Below are 15,763 nucleotides of genomic sequence, written 5' to 3'. Positions count from 1 at the left end.
CCACATTAATAGGGAGCATTAGAACTGCCGATAAGATATGGGTTTATGAGTTTGACATGCAAACAAGTCAACAATTATCGGAATGGAGGAAAAAACGAGCCGAAACCAAAAAAAAATACGCCAAAGCCACTCAAAAATCAAGCCCATTTTTTTTTCGATTTTCATGGTTTTGTGCATCATGAATTTGTTCCGGAGGTACAGACAGTTGCGTTAGAACAGCCGTTGAAAACTGTCGGAGTTGTGAAAGAAAGATTCATGGATTTTACACGATGATAATGCACCATTGCATCGAGCCACAAATGTGACCGAATTTAAAGCCGAAAATACCATGAATACCATCGAACAACGCAGATTTGGCTCCGTGTGATTTTTGTGATTCCCCAAACTGAAATTGCCGCTCCGTGCAACACGGTTTCAGTCGATCGAAGAGATAAAACAAAATTTACTGAAGGAGCTGAAGGCCATCCAAAAAAGTGCTTATGCAAATTTTTTCGAGGACTGGAAAGATCGTTGGCATAAGTGTATTACATCTTTATTACTTTAAAAGCAACTAAATTAATATTGAAGAATAATTAAATATTTTGCAATTTAATTACAATTTCCGGGTACTTTTTTGTCACAATATATGTATATTAGGGTGATTAAAAAATTTTTTTTTTTTCAATTGGTACTCGCAAAAATAGGTTCCTAGACACCTCTAAGAAAGCCTCTCCAAATATGAGTTTTTAATTGTAACGGGAAGGTCCTCCGCCTAACGGTTTTCTATTTTTTCTTAATATCAGATAGAAAAATTTATATCTCGCTTCCAACTACTTGAAAAAATATCTTGTTAATTAGGTTTTGTAGGAAATTGAATGCTCTAAAATATGGTCTCTTATGATTTTTTCGTAAGCCTAACCGTTTAAAAGATATTAACGGTTGAAATTTGACTATTTTTGGAAAAATTCTTTATTTCTTATTAATTTTATAACTCAATGAAAAAAAATTATTATGAATGATGAAACTCACAGTTTTGTAGGAAATTTACTGCTCTATAAAAATTGTCAACTATGATTTTTCGATTAAGTTAAGCGTTTACGAGATATTCATCGTCAAACATCAACGCATATTAGGGTGGAACAAAAAAAAAATTATTTTTTTCGTTTGGTACTCTGAAAAATAGGTTCCTAGACACCTCTAAGTAAGCCTCTCCAAAAATCTATTCATAATAATTTTTTTTCATTGAGTTATAAAATTCATAAGAAATAAAAAATTTTCCCAAAAATAATCAAACTTTAACTGTTAATATCTTTTAAACGTTTGGGTTTACGAAAAAATCATAAGAGACCATATTTTAGAGCATTCAATTTCCAACAAAATCTTAGGAACAAGAAATTTTTTCAAGTAATTGGAAGCGAGATATAAATTTTTCTATCTGATAATAAGAAAAAATAGAAAACTGTATGTAGGAGGACCTTCCCGTTACAATTAAAAACTCATATTTGGAGAGGCTTTCTTAGAGGTGTCTAGGAACCTATTTTTGCGAGTACCAATTGAAAAAAAAAAAAAAAATTTTGAATCACCCTAATGAATATGTACATATATTATCTATGCAGTTATCTATAACTCAAAACTATGGGCCAATTCCAGAAAATAGGCATAGTTAAATCAAATTAAATGCTCAACTCGAAATATTTTTAATACACAAATGCAATTCATTAGAATTACAAAAAAGTGTTTGTTTCAGTTCATTCGCTTTGTTATAAAATTTAATTGCGCGTAAATCGTAAAACAAATCGACGCCCTGCTAACGCTTTATAGATACCTATGGTATGTATTCTCCTTTCGCTAAGATTATTTACCAAGAGTTTTTATTTTGTGGAAACCGCAATAGGGCACTTAAAAGCAGCCAATGGAACTGGGAACCTCCAGAGCATACATACATACATTTAGTACATATGAAATATACACATATGTAAATTAGTGCAACGGTAATGCGTTGATGCACAATGTTATTGCCGCGGCAGTACTTAATTTTATTTTTGTTTTTTGAGTTTTCTTCGGAATACTTTTCCGTCTGAATGCACATTTACAAGGTAGAGTTCTTTTATTATCGCTTAATGGCTGATCGAATGAGTATGGTAACATTAAAATTTAAAATTTCAATCGAAATTGTTTACATTAACATTTATAAATAATAGTTAAATATAAATTAAAAATGTTAATATGATTAATATTGCGATAATTTTTAGATGTTATAAACCTATGAGTTTACACTGAACAGATTCAAAATTACATGTAGGTGCAGAAAAGAATAATGCTACTAAATTCTCTTCCGGTTCATCGCATAGTAAATAATATTTTTAATAATTTTATGGCAACAATTTAGTTGATGTCTTTATAACCTCAACTATTACCAAATACAAATAACAAATATTTTTAACATGGATCCGAACATTGACTACTGAGAGCCAAAAATAGTAAGACTTTTTAATTTAAATTTCGCACGAAATACTTTTTTCTAGGTTGGTATGACTGTCAATGACATCTGTGCTAAATGTCACATCAAATAATTATTGGTGTTTAGTATATGCTTGTCTTTCTGAAGTACATACAAAGCATTCCGCAATTTTTACGATGAGTGAAATTATTTAGGAAAGAAGTTCCATTAAATTATGTGTGCGGAATCAAATTTCTGGTTCCAAAACGTTCAGGCTGCCGGAAAAGACATCGATGGAATATGGGAAGGATCAAAAAAAGGTTGAAAGATCATTTCTGCCTACGAAAAGTAAAGCGCGATTAGTTCTAAAATCACTTACGTCGTGTTAACTTCTGTTAAACAATGCTTTCCGACTACCAGGATGTCATGAAACGTATTATTACTAGCGCTAAGTCTTGGATCTATGCTTGCAACACGGAAACAGACGATCAATAGGCCAAATATCATGGAAAATGTCAGCTGAAGCAGAAAAAACACGTCAAAGGAGGTCAGAAATCAAGGTTATGTTCACAGTTTTCTTCGATTTCCGAGGTATGTTGCTCTCCGACTTCCTTCCGACCGGCAAAATTGTCAACAAGGTATACGATGTGAGTGTTATGCGTCGTTTACGCGAAGCTATTCGTAAAAATAAAGTGGAATTATGGACCGACAACTCTTGGTTTTTGCACCACGATATTGTATCATCGCTTACTGTGTTGATTCTTCGAGAGCATTTCGCCAAATTTTCAACCAATGTCGTGCCGAAATCACCGCATTCGCCTGTTTTAGCTCCGTGAGACTTCTATCTATTCAGCAAACTCAAACGACTATTTCGTAAATTGACCATAACAACCGTTTCGAGAATTAAAAAAACGTTGGCACAAGTGTATTGGGGCCTAGAGGGATTATTTTGAGGGTAACGATATAGATTTTGAAGAATAAATTAACAATTTTAAAATTATGAACAAAGTATTACTATTTTTTGCTCATAGTTGTATGTTCATTATTGATCGCCTTTATTATTAATTAATAATAAGAATTTATAAAATTAATCAGATATTAGTTTTTATAACAAACGTAAACCAAACCAAATAATCTGACTTTTGTAATTACTTTGGCATGATTTTATAACTATTTAACAGACACATTCACTTGCAACCGCTGCCACTATGACTCAATCAGCTACAAATAAGAAAACTAATAGCAGCACAATTTAGCTAGAGTCATTACTTGCTAAGTACTGCAGATGCCCTTATTAAAGAAAAACGAAAAGCTTTAAATGCGTTAGAGAAGTAGGCAATGTGACTTCAATTTAGCAAGTTTTGAAAAATTACTACGAACAATAGCAGTAATTCATTGTAACGGGTCATGCAAATGCAAACTCACTTTTAGTCAAATAGTTAATGTAAACAATTTTTCATAACCAGAAGTCAACGAGAAAGAAAAAGACAAAAGTTGTGTAAATATAGAGCGTTGTTTTTTTTTTGAGAAATAGTTACCAGAATGACAGCTGTAAAACCAATTGTCAAAGAAAACCTATGTGAGTGACATTGCTGTTCAATAGAACTCGACAAATTCTTACGTAAAGACAAATTTTGACACTTTAATGTCAAATTATAATTAGTAATGAGGCACTTTTCTGAGAGCACGTAAATAAGTTAAAGATTCACTTGCATCCGAAAAATTTTTTTGTCTCTTGCGTTTTCCAAGCTGGCGTTATTGGTTTGGTTTTTTTCTTGATACTTCGCCGCATCATTTTTTTATTTTTTTAAACGACTTTTTTGGGGAACTTTGTCCAAAAATTTTGGAGTAGTTTTTTGAACATTGTCTGTTGTCACCTATTGTAGTAAATTTTTTGTTTTGTTTTTGTTTTTGGATTTGTGATAATTTAAACACTCCTGGTGCTCGCTGAGATCAGCTACGAGATCAAGGTTTTCCAAAATTATTCAAAATGAATCACCACTTATTCAAGTACATTAAATTTTCTAAATGTAAATTTTTTTTATTTATTAAATAAAATAAGTTTTCTCTGACTAGCAACTAGATAAAACTCCTTAAGGATAGAAGAAGAAACATTTGGCTTAATACCACACGACATAATATTTTTTGGAATGTTTTAATTTAATATATAATTTTTTTAAGTGTGGGAAATTTAGACAATTTCTACGCCATCGAAAAATATCTAGCGGCGGAAGTCGATTTCAAAGTGCCGGTTTATCTCACGAATATCATCAGCCTTATAAAATTTAAGGGCCACTTGTAATACTTTTTTAGAACACTGACTACCCTGTACACTCAAGCATACGTGCTTGATGGTTGATAGAAGTCATGATTTGCGTGTGTTCAAGTAATTTTTTCAAAACACGCTTACAATTTTCATAATTTTTTTAAATTGACCCAAATTTGTTTAAAGTTTTGTTGTAACAAATAATAAATTAATTTGATTTGATTGCAATCGACAACGGCTTTCTTTGAAAACGAGGTTAATATGCCATATATGTTACATAAGGTATGTGAACTTGAAGCACTTTTTTTCAAATTATCAGTTGATAATGGGTAGGTGAGCGGATGTGCTAGCATAATATACATAAATCAAAAAGTAAACATTTGTAATTGCAAAACAAAATCAGTAAATAATTGTGAAGCCAACAAAATTGTTTGAGATCATAAAGATTACAAATATTTTATTTGTTTTTTCATTATTAATCATAAAACTCTACACAAAAAATGCAATTGCAATGCCATTACTTTGGTGATTACAAAAAAATCTTAAAACTAAACTAAAAAGATTTATATTTACTTTTTTTACTGTCTGTGCTTTGCAAACAACGGCGCTGCGGCATTAAACGGAAGCGTTAAGCAATCGCTTGGCAAAAAATAGAAATAATAAATACGCGTACGCACATTGCTTAGCTGAATCGCAGTGCATTGCGTCAAACGAGGCGAGCATCCAAGCGTTGGACGGACTGCCGGTGTTCATGGACAATGATCGACAGTGAGAAGTTGTTTAGCAACTAATCGCAGAGGATCATGGCAAATATTTTTAATCGGCGTTGCAAAAATAAAAGTGTGCATACAAATATATACTATATGTGTGTATACAATATTGAGATAAGCGTTTAGTGTGCAATGATGGTTTAATGGAGCGATCAGTTTTCCGAACGTACGACAACAATATTGGCAGCTAAATAGAGCAAACACAATTTGAACATCACTCAAAACTCATTAAGGCATTTTCAATCTGAAAACCTTTCGCCATTTATACTTTCTCATTAATATTGCATAAGTCACTTTAAATGTCTTATAAATGAAATGTAAAAGAGCTACGAAAACCAATGTTCGACGATTTTTTGAAAACTCAAGTCTTTATATGAATGATAGAAAATACAATGTTAATACTTTTTGCACAAAAAGCTATTCATTTAATAAACCCAAATTATATAACTATTTTCAACAAATAATCTCGAAAGGATTTTGCAATGGATCCTCTACTAGGCTCCCCTATGGCGTATCTGTACTGTCAAGAATTGAAAGGAAAGGATCGACTAGAAGCGGCCTGTTCTAGTCAACAGAAGTATATTACACTAGATAGTGACTTGCCAGAAGCTACAGGAACTTGATTTATAGTTCGGACATGGGTACCAAATAATTACTACTTGTTCTTGGATACGGCGAATGACTCTGCTAATGCAAAAAGTATTGTACTTATCTTTACTGACTTATCTAGGGGTTTCACATTGTCTCATAAAGTGATAAGTTATAACGATCCGAAAACATAGCGGTCAGAGTTGTATTTGCATAAACTTATTTATTTATTTTATGATTTTACGATGCTTTATGACATGTTGTGAGTATTCCAATCAAATTTAATTTTACCTAAAATTCGAAACAATTTGTGTGATAATTTGAGCATAATTTAACATTTATTGTATGTAATTCTATTAGGGGGCTTTCAAATGATTTAGATGTATCAGAATGACACCAAAAAAGCTTGGTACTGAATTAAAAGATCTTACGAAACTTGCTTAATGCGAATCATTTATCCATTTTTTTAATAACAGTATCAATGAAAATGCAAACGAAATTTTTCTCGACAATTATCGTGTTAAAGTTAAAGAAATAAAAAACGCTCTCAACAGTTCCTATATAATGATTCGACAGATTTTGATTAGTAAATTGTATGAAGTATGTGGCTTCAATATAGAAACTAAAGATCGTGCAAATATTTGTCCCTCACTCTCCGCAAAATCCACTAATATGGTAGGACCTGAACCCTTCATCGCGGTGGGTTCCCATACCATAAAGAATCTGCTCCGCATGGAAGAAGAGTAGGCAGAGACAGGTATTGGCAACAACTCCAAGGCATGTGCCATGCCAAATTGCACACTGATTGTAAGCTGAAAAAGCACTTATACAACATGGATCTAGCATTTTGTGTAAATTGCCGCTTCTGCGACAGGGAGCCTGTAACATCAGAACACCTGCTAATTGACTGCACAGCAGTCTACAGATCTTTTGAAATTGTTAAAGAAATATCAAAAATGGAAAATGCTCTTCTTTTCTCAACCCATGTAAGGTGGTTTGCCATCAATTCATTTCAGAGCTTGACATCATTAATAAACAAGTAAGGAAGGGCCACGTTCGGGTGTCACCGAACATTTTATACTCTCGCACGATAAAGTGATAATCGAGATTTCATTATCAGTCATTTACATATTTTTCAAATACCGTATTTGTGTAAAGTTTTATTCCGCTATCATCATTGATTCCTAATGTATATATTATACAGAGAAGGCATCAGATGGAATTCAAAATAGCTTTATATTGGAAGAAGGCGTGGTTGTGAACCGATTTCACCCATATTTCGTACATGTCATCAGGGTGTTAAGAAAATATTACATACCGAATTTCATAGAAATCGGTCAAGTAGTTCCCGAGATATGGTTTTTGGTCCATAAGTGGTCAATTTAAAAAAAAAAGCCTGGGTGCAGCTTCCTTCTGCCATTTCTTTCGTAAAATTTAGTGTTTCTGACGTTTTTTGTTAGTCGGTTAACGCACTTTTAGTGATTTTCAACATAACCTTTGTATGTATTGTATGAGAGGTGGGCGAGGTTATTATCCGATTTCTTCAATTTTTGAACTGTATATGGAACTGCCTGAAGGAAATGGCTCTATAGAATTTGGTTGACATAGCTATAGTAGTAGTAAAAACTTAGTAGGGGGCGGGGCCACGCCCACTTTTCCAAAAAAAATTACGTCCAACTATGCCCCTCCCTAATGCGATCCTTGTGCTAAATTTCACCTTAATATCTTTATTTATGGCTTAGTATGACACTTTATAGGTTTTCGGTTTCCGCCATTTTGTGGGCGTGGCAGTGGGCCGATTTTGCCCATCTTCGAACTTAACCTTCTTATGGAGTCAAGAAATACGTGTACCAAGTTTCATCATGATATCTCAATTTTTACTCAAGTTACAGCATGCACGGACGGACAGACGGACGGACAGACGGACGGACAGACGGACAGACAGACATCCGGATTTCAACTCTACTCGTCACCCTCATCACTTTGGTATATATAACTCTATATCTGACTCTTTTAGTTTTAGGACTTACCAACAACCGTTATGTGAACAAAACTATAATACTCTCCTTAGCAACTTTGTTGCGAGAGTATAAAAATGATAAGAGGTGGATTTGTGAACAGAAAATACATAGATATTGTTCATATCAATCATTCGCATATTTAATTCTTATTTTAATGAATTTTTTCTGAAAACCTTAATAGAACACATCGTTCAGCTGCCTTATTCGCCTGGTGTGATCTTTTATGCTCGTTCTCTGTTCTTTATACTCAAGCTATAGCTTCGAAACGAATTCGACAACAATAGATTAAGTCCACAAAGGAAAATTCGCTGAAGCTAGTGGAAGCAATTCCGGTCGAAACTAGAATAGATCAAGCCACTATACTGATCATATGAATTCCAAATACTTTATTTTGAATGTGACAGAAAAACGTTCTATCCAGGTCCAAATGGATTATGTGTAGATCAGTATATTCTTCTAAAACCTCATTGACAATGAATTTTCAAGTTTTAAACTTATGTATGTATATCAACAATTATTTTCATATAATATTATTGCTATGGATTTAGATTACGGAAGTGGCGCTACCCTTATTGGTAGCAATTCTTTACTTATTATAAAATTATTTTTCTATTACTCTTCTATAAAGCCGCGCTTACCAACTTATCGTATAAAGTGGCGCGATTTCCGTGTCCATTTATTTCGTTCTTTATTTTGTTCTTTTTGGCTACAAGAATGTTCATTTCCAATTGAAAGGTGTTTGGTTTACCTTTTTTACACCATTAGTAAGTGGGCCCTTAGTTGAACGAGAATGCCACCTATCACGAACTAGTGTTGTCTAGCAGTTGTTTATGTGCTCACTAACACCTTCGAACAGCAAAACAAAATTTTGTCTTGTGCTAAGTCATAAAACGCCATCAAATGATTTTTGCTTCAGGGATTCAATAGTGTTTCGATTTCCTATCAATAAAAGTCGCCATTTACATATATGCACACATTAATAGTTCTGACTGCGTGCTATTGCCAATGTTAAATTTTTTAATAGATTTTCAGTTTGTATACTTCAACTTGCAGAATTTAAAATAATTTGCACGTCATTATAACGTTTTTGTTTTTCTTTCTTTTCGTGTTGTTGGTATTTTTATGTTTATAAAAACAATAGAAGAATCGAATAATGCTTGAGTGCAGTGCGTATTTTGCATACCAACTAGCTGCATGCCTGGCGTTCCAGCAATGTTGAATAAGCAATGCGAACAATAATCAGCCAACTGCCGGTAGATAATAGGTTGTCCATTTCTTTCTTCAATAAACATACGCTTATATGTATGTGGTTATTGGTGTTTGTAGCAATGTATTATATAGACAGCGAAATGAGTGATTGTATCATTGACTTTGCGGCTATAAACATACATACTATACGTATATAACAGCAGAAATTCTGGTGAAAATGCATTAGGGGTATTCAAACGGCATTCCTTGATTTGAAGAAGGAATAATACTTGTATGTTACTTACATTTTAGAAGGTATTTTATTGAAAATTATATAATATCTAATAATCAAATAAATAAAAGGTAAAATTAGAACATTTTTGTTCGATAACATGTTGAAGGTAATCTTAAAGCGGCGCCCTCATATAAACTTCTCGTCCTCGCCCTATCTGCAAAACTCTGGGATATATACAGGAACAGGTAGTAATCATTTGATGCAACTCTCGGAGCTTCTGGCGAGCCTCTATTAATATGTGTGGTCTGGCGTTGTACTGATGTAACACAATTTCCTTCCCATTTCTGGTCGGTTGATTCCTTCGGACAATCCAATTGTTGATAGTTGAATTAAGAGTTTGGGCATAGGGGAGCAGCTGATAGTAGATGATTCCTTGCCAATCCTCCTAAACACATAGCAACGACTTCCTGACCTCGCCACCGTTGCGCCGACTCACCACAATTCGACAAGGACAATTGAAATAGTTTTAGGACTTGACTAATTGCATTATAATATCAATATCTGTAACATAAAAAATAACGGAACGATGTCGTGAAACCGAAATTGCTTGTGATTGACTGTACAGTATAGCGATCATAAACACTATTCTTATTTCCCGCCGCCTGGCTTTCGTTTTCGCCTTTGCCGAATTCATGGAACACATTTTCTGTTTGCAGTTTGCCATTTTTAAGTCAAGCAATCACAAAGATATTTGAGAATACATATACTTATTTTAGTACGAAATCTTATGTAGCGTAACCCTATCGCACTTATGCAACGCGAGATACAGATTACTGCAATCATCTATTGAAAAATCATCTACTGAAGAAACACTAACTTCAAAATGAAAAATAATCAGCTGTTTGGCATAATTGAAAACTTTTGACAGTTGGACATTATTAAAAATTTTAAAACAGCTATAATAAAACCCAACGATTACCCTTCTCTCGCGCCCAACCGACGCGAGGGGCGCAATCCGCAAACGAGCGACCGAGCGGCCGAGTCATAAAAGGCAAAGAGTTTTAAGCGTTGCGATCTTAAGCTAATCAGCTACAGAAACAAAAATTTCCACAGTCAAAATTTAGAATTAAATTGAAGTAAGTTTATTATTTTTAAATGTTACTTGTTAAGGTAGATAAAATAATTTGTTTAATGGTAAAGAGTGAGTCTGTTAGATCAAATGTGCTGGAATGAGAATTGAAATCATGACATATGTACACGGCGAAATGGTTTGTTGAACTCAAAATTTGTTCTAGAGCATTTTAAAATTAAAGGCGTAAACTGCCTGGTAGAGTAAGTGGGAACGTTAAAATTAATACAGTTCACCGCTAAACCACTTTTTTCAAGGCGCTTCTGGAGATTCACTGTCACAGGCTTACTTATTAATATTTTTCATTGAAAATTTTTTCTAATATACCTCAAAAGTTGAACAATAATATGTAATTAAATTTAATAAAATTATATTACTCATGCCGCCGCAAAAAAAAAAACACAAATATATCCTTTTTTTTTGCAATTAATATTTTTACTATCCATTTTTTTATTAGTTATTTGTTAATTTTAGAAGAGCACAGAAAAAAATTAAAAACTAAAAAAAGTAAAAAATTTCAAAAATTATGAGCTGACGAAGTGGGGGGTCTCTAAAAATTTACACGTGACCATACCCATGATTTCGACCCTCCTAGTTATCTAAAAGGTTACTAATCTAGAATAATGTCGCAATGGCCGGAACTACGGAAAAGTGGGAAAAAAATTTTTCACAAAATGGCCTGAAAAAAAAAGTTTTTTTGGATCACTTCTCTGACTATTTCGCATTTTTTTTAAACAATAAAAATAAAAATTTGGGGATGGGGCTAGTTTCAACCATAGACAAGCCTATAAAGAAGACTCTATAAAAATTTCAAGTAAATCGGTCCAGTAGAACCTGAGAAATCGTGGGTATCGTTCCGAAAAAGCCAATTTTGAGAAAAACGCGTTTAAAGTTTCGCATAAAGTCTTTTGTTCGATTAGTTCCGGCCGAACCAGTTTGGATGCCGGGTCAGAAAAATGCTTATATCTCCGAAAATAATTTGAATTTTGAAGAATCCTTTTGTACACATATTTTTGAATAGTTAATTTCGATTTTTTTAAATTTCTAGAAGGATCATTGATTATGTGAAAAAACTATCGTTAAATATGGCTTGTTGAATTCTATTACTAAGATAAGAAGCAACCTGTTTTAGAAATATTGGTTGAAAACCAAGAAGATAAAGTTTAATCAAAAGAATTGAATGGTTCACTTTATCAAAAGCTGTACTAAAATCTGTGTATGTAACATCAGTATAATTATTCTCTCTAAAGCGCGTTGATACATGTGATACAAATTCAAGCAAATTAGTTACTATAGATTTCCTTTTACGAAAACCGTGCTGAGAACAAGAAATTAGTGGAGAAATCCGGAAGGTTATGTCATCTGTTATAATTGATTCAAAAAGTTTAGGTAGGCTTAAGAGAATTTAGTATATAGTATATATTATTAGTAAAAATTTACTCATGAAATATAGCAATTATAGCAGAATTTCTAGACCAATGAAATTTGTCCGAAACCCATTAGACATTCATCATTTTTTTTCGATACTATAACTATGTCGACAAATAAATATTTTCGTTAGCACATAAATTGAAATTGACACTTACATATATATGTTTGTACGATTATGTAATTGGCACATTTCTAAAGGTAATCTGACAACTCATAGAAACACAGTACGTGCTTGTGTGGGAACAGACTGTTGACGGTTGACAGTGGGACTTGCGGTTCATACTAATTTTGAAGTAGTTTATACCAAGTTAATTTCTCTATATATGTATATCTCTGATATATATACTGTGGCGTAGCTATAACTTCGGGCGCCCGGGGCCAAGGATGTTCTGCCGACCCACTTTTTTTACCTACCTACAAGTTTCATGAGCTGGTTCGAACAAAAGTAAATTTTTACAAAACATCTTCGATATTAAGTATATTTAGGAACTAGAAGCCACGCAAATTCTGAAGTTCCAAAATTCTCACAATACGGTTTTTGAGGAAATTGATAGTAAATTTACAAGACATCTTATTAAAAGCCATAGAAAAAACCCATTTTCGCCCTATATCTTGTACACTTTTGACACAATTTGCAGGAATTTTTGCCCGAATTGGAGTTTTAAAAAACAGCGAAGTTCGTTTTTCCGCACACAAGACGTTGCGCCCGGTGCGAAAAAAAGTTCAAGAGAGCTAAATTACGCCCCCATTGGAATGCTCGAATTTTAGTCGCCATAGAATAAATAGTTATAATTACCACCATAACCATTTCAAACAAATTTGCATCAACATTAGTTTCATTCATTAGTTTCATTCATTAGTTCCTGAGTAATGGTTCTCAGACGGTTCTTTTAATTCAAATGTGTACTTCGAAAATAAACCTAGTTTCCTCAAACTTAAAATAGCTAAAACTTTGAAGGCTCGTAATAATTGAGATATCTATAACAACAAAAACTTCTGACCTGACAATTTTCCAAATAGTTCTTGATGAACACCAAAGCTCGCAAATTAAAAAAAAAACTTAATTTTTGAAAACGTCATTGACATCATATTTGGCCAAATAAGCAGCAAACCAAAGGTTGAGCGTATCTTTATACTATACAACTAATTTTCAAATTGCGTGACGAGGAGTAGCCGTTGTTAGTAAAATTAAGATAACTCTTTTAACTGCTCTTTGAGTATATCTTAAAAAGTATATTGCAGAATAATTGGCAACTTTTTAATGCACCTAACTTAAAGCTCGGGTGGATAATGGAAAAAGTTTAGTAAAAGAAATATGTCCATGTTTAAAGTGTACCAGTGTGACGCATGAAAAATTAGGCGATTTTCGTGAATTTTTTTAAGAGAAAGTATGCGATTGAATATTTCGAACTTCTTTGGCCGTAATAAGGTATAGCTTCAGCTATATTTAAAGATTTATTTTTTAACAAAAATGTTGAAAAATAACGGAGTTATGTGCTGTCTTCGGAGGTGCCAAAAAAAAAAGCTGGCGTGATTCCGGCCGAATGAGTAGCTCAAACAAAAAAATTTGAAAAGTTTATTAAACTTAAAGATATTTCCTATACAATGACCTACGATCTTTGAAAAATATCAAAAATTAACAAATTGACGTAATTTTGAAAAAAAAAAAAATATTTTTTTTAGGTAAAAAATGGTTGTTTTTTTAATGCCAAATTGACAATTTTCAACCAAAAGATCGTAGGCCATTATATAGTAAATGTATTCAAAAATACTCAGTTTTAATTTGAAATCGATCGGTTGATTTCTCGTTGAGTTATGACGCCAGCAATTTTGAAAAATGTCGTTTCGGGAAAAACGCGTTTAAAGTTTCACTTATATATGTTTGCACCTCCGAGCGTTCGCTCTTTAGAACGCTGCCACCCAAAAACTATTCAAGATACGACCTTCCCGATTTCGCAGGATATTTATAGAAATATGAGCTATCGAAAAAGCAAATAAAAAAATTTTTTGAAAGTGTCACACTGGTATAGCCCCTTAAGCAAATATAAAGATGCAAAGATTTGCTAAAACTCGGATGGTGATGGCAGTGCACGTAAAAAGCTCCTTTCACAATAATATTAAGAGTCCAATTTAAATATAATTTCATTATATAATATATATTAACTAGTTCACATTTGTATTCATCTATGATATATAAATAAATAAATACATATGTATGCATGTTTGTAGATATACTATTTATAAAATTTCCACTTCAATACCCATTTAAACCACTTTTAATGTGATTTTGTTCTCATATTTATAATTAACAATTGACGTGTAAATTAATGTTAATTTGATTTAGCATGTCGGTTATCGATAAATATCTATGTTTACCATATATATGTACATACATATGTACTATATATGGCATATAGTATATACAAGTACATAAGTACCAGGGCGAAACGCTTTACAAATTTCTACTCTCATGTCACTTAATGCAACTCTAAATATTAAATTACATTAATTTATTGTAGAAGGCTCAAGTTAATTACACTGAATTTTTTAAAAATAAAAACTTGTAGTCGATGAATTTTATTTTTTGCGAATTTTATTCTTCTAAATGTAAGAAATTTTGAATTAAAAAAATATCCAAAGTGATATATTATTGATTAAACAGTTCTGAAAAAATGGTATTCGAAAACATAAATTTATTATTATTAATAAGTAGATATTGTACTTATCATATGAAAGTCTTTGATTTAATCATTTAGCGAATTGCTAATGCTAATGAGCTCAGCTCAGCTAAAAAGTATTAATGAAAGTAACTAACTTCTAAGTTTTTAAGAAATTCCCAGAAGAAAAATTGGTCTTTGACATTATACGAGTACTGCAGTCAGTAGATATACGAATCATTTGTATTATGTTTTTTTGTTTTGCAGTCTTAATCAATAAACAATTACTATATTAAATGATACGTTTATGGACTCCAAACAGAAATCGTGCTACCTTAATGTATTAGTCTACGCAAGAGTTCCACTGCCGCTTATAGCCGGGTAATCGTTGCAAATTAGCCATATTTAAAAACACTGTCAAATCATATACAAATTGTCAGGCAAGTATTATGTAAATTGTGTGAACTAAATATGAGGTGACAATTGATATGGGAATAAAATTATAAAAGTAAATAAAATAAAGGTAAGAAATAACACAATGCAACAAAATTCTAAGTAATAAAATTACAAAATGCTTCTAGCTAATCGATTAATTTTTGTACGTATACTGATCCCACATTCAGCACAACTGTGGTGAAATTCGATGAAATCATTTTATGGCAACTTAGTGAAACTAAGACCAAACTGGCCTATACGTGGCTTGTTGGCCTACCAGATTAACCTAACCTAACCTAGGGTAAACTATTATTTTTCGGATTGAATAATACTTTTCGAATGCTTGTGTTTTTCAAAAACGTACCCAAAGTGACGCTACAGTAAATTTTTTGATTTTTTACGGTGTTTAACGCCAAGTAAACAATAATAATTAATATATACTTGTACCTATATCATTATAAAAATGATGTCTGATATTATTACATATAGTATTTCATTACGTTTATTCGATAAAAATTGAAGCATCAAGAAAAGATTTATTCATGTGTGTGAGGTATAAGGTTTAATTTCATTTTTGAAAATTTTATTCCATATTTATAAAAAATATATACATACACTTACAAA

The 15,763-nt window shown here is 32.4% G+C and overlaps 1 protein-coding gene across 6 annotated transcripts in view; it reads right to left on the bottom strand.

Moving 5' to 3' along the window:
• LOC120777995 overlaps window positions 1-15,763 on the bottom strand; it is a 57,719-nt gene that overhangs the window by 20,006 nt on the left and 21,950 nt on the right. The gene's annotated exons all lie outside the window — the stretch shown is intronic.

Source organism: Bactrocera tryoni, chromosome 5 (genome assembly GCF_016617805.1).
Source record: "Bactrocera tryoni isolate S06 chromosome 5, CSIRO_BtryS06_freeze2, whole genome shotgun sequence".
Classification (NCBI taxonomy): domain Eukaryota; kingdom Metazoa; phylum Arthropoda; class Insecta; order Diptera; family Tephritidae; genus Bactrocera; species Bactrocera tryoni.
Note: the sequence above shows the minus strand (reverse complement) of the source record. Positions and strands in the feature narration are given on the sequence as shown.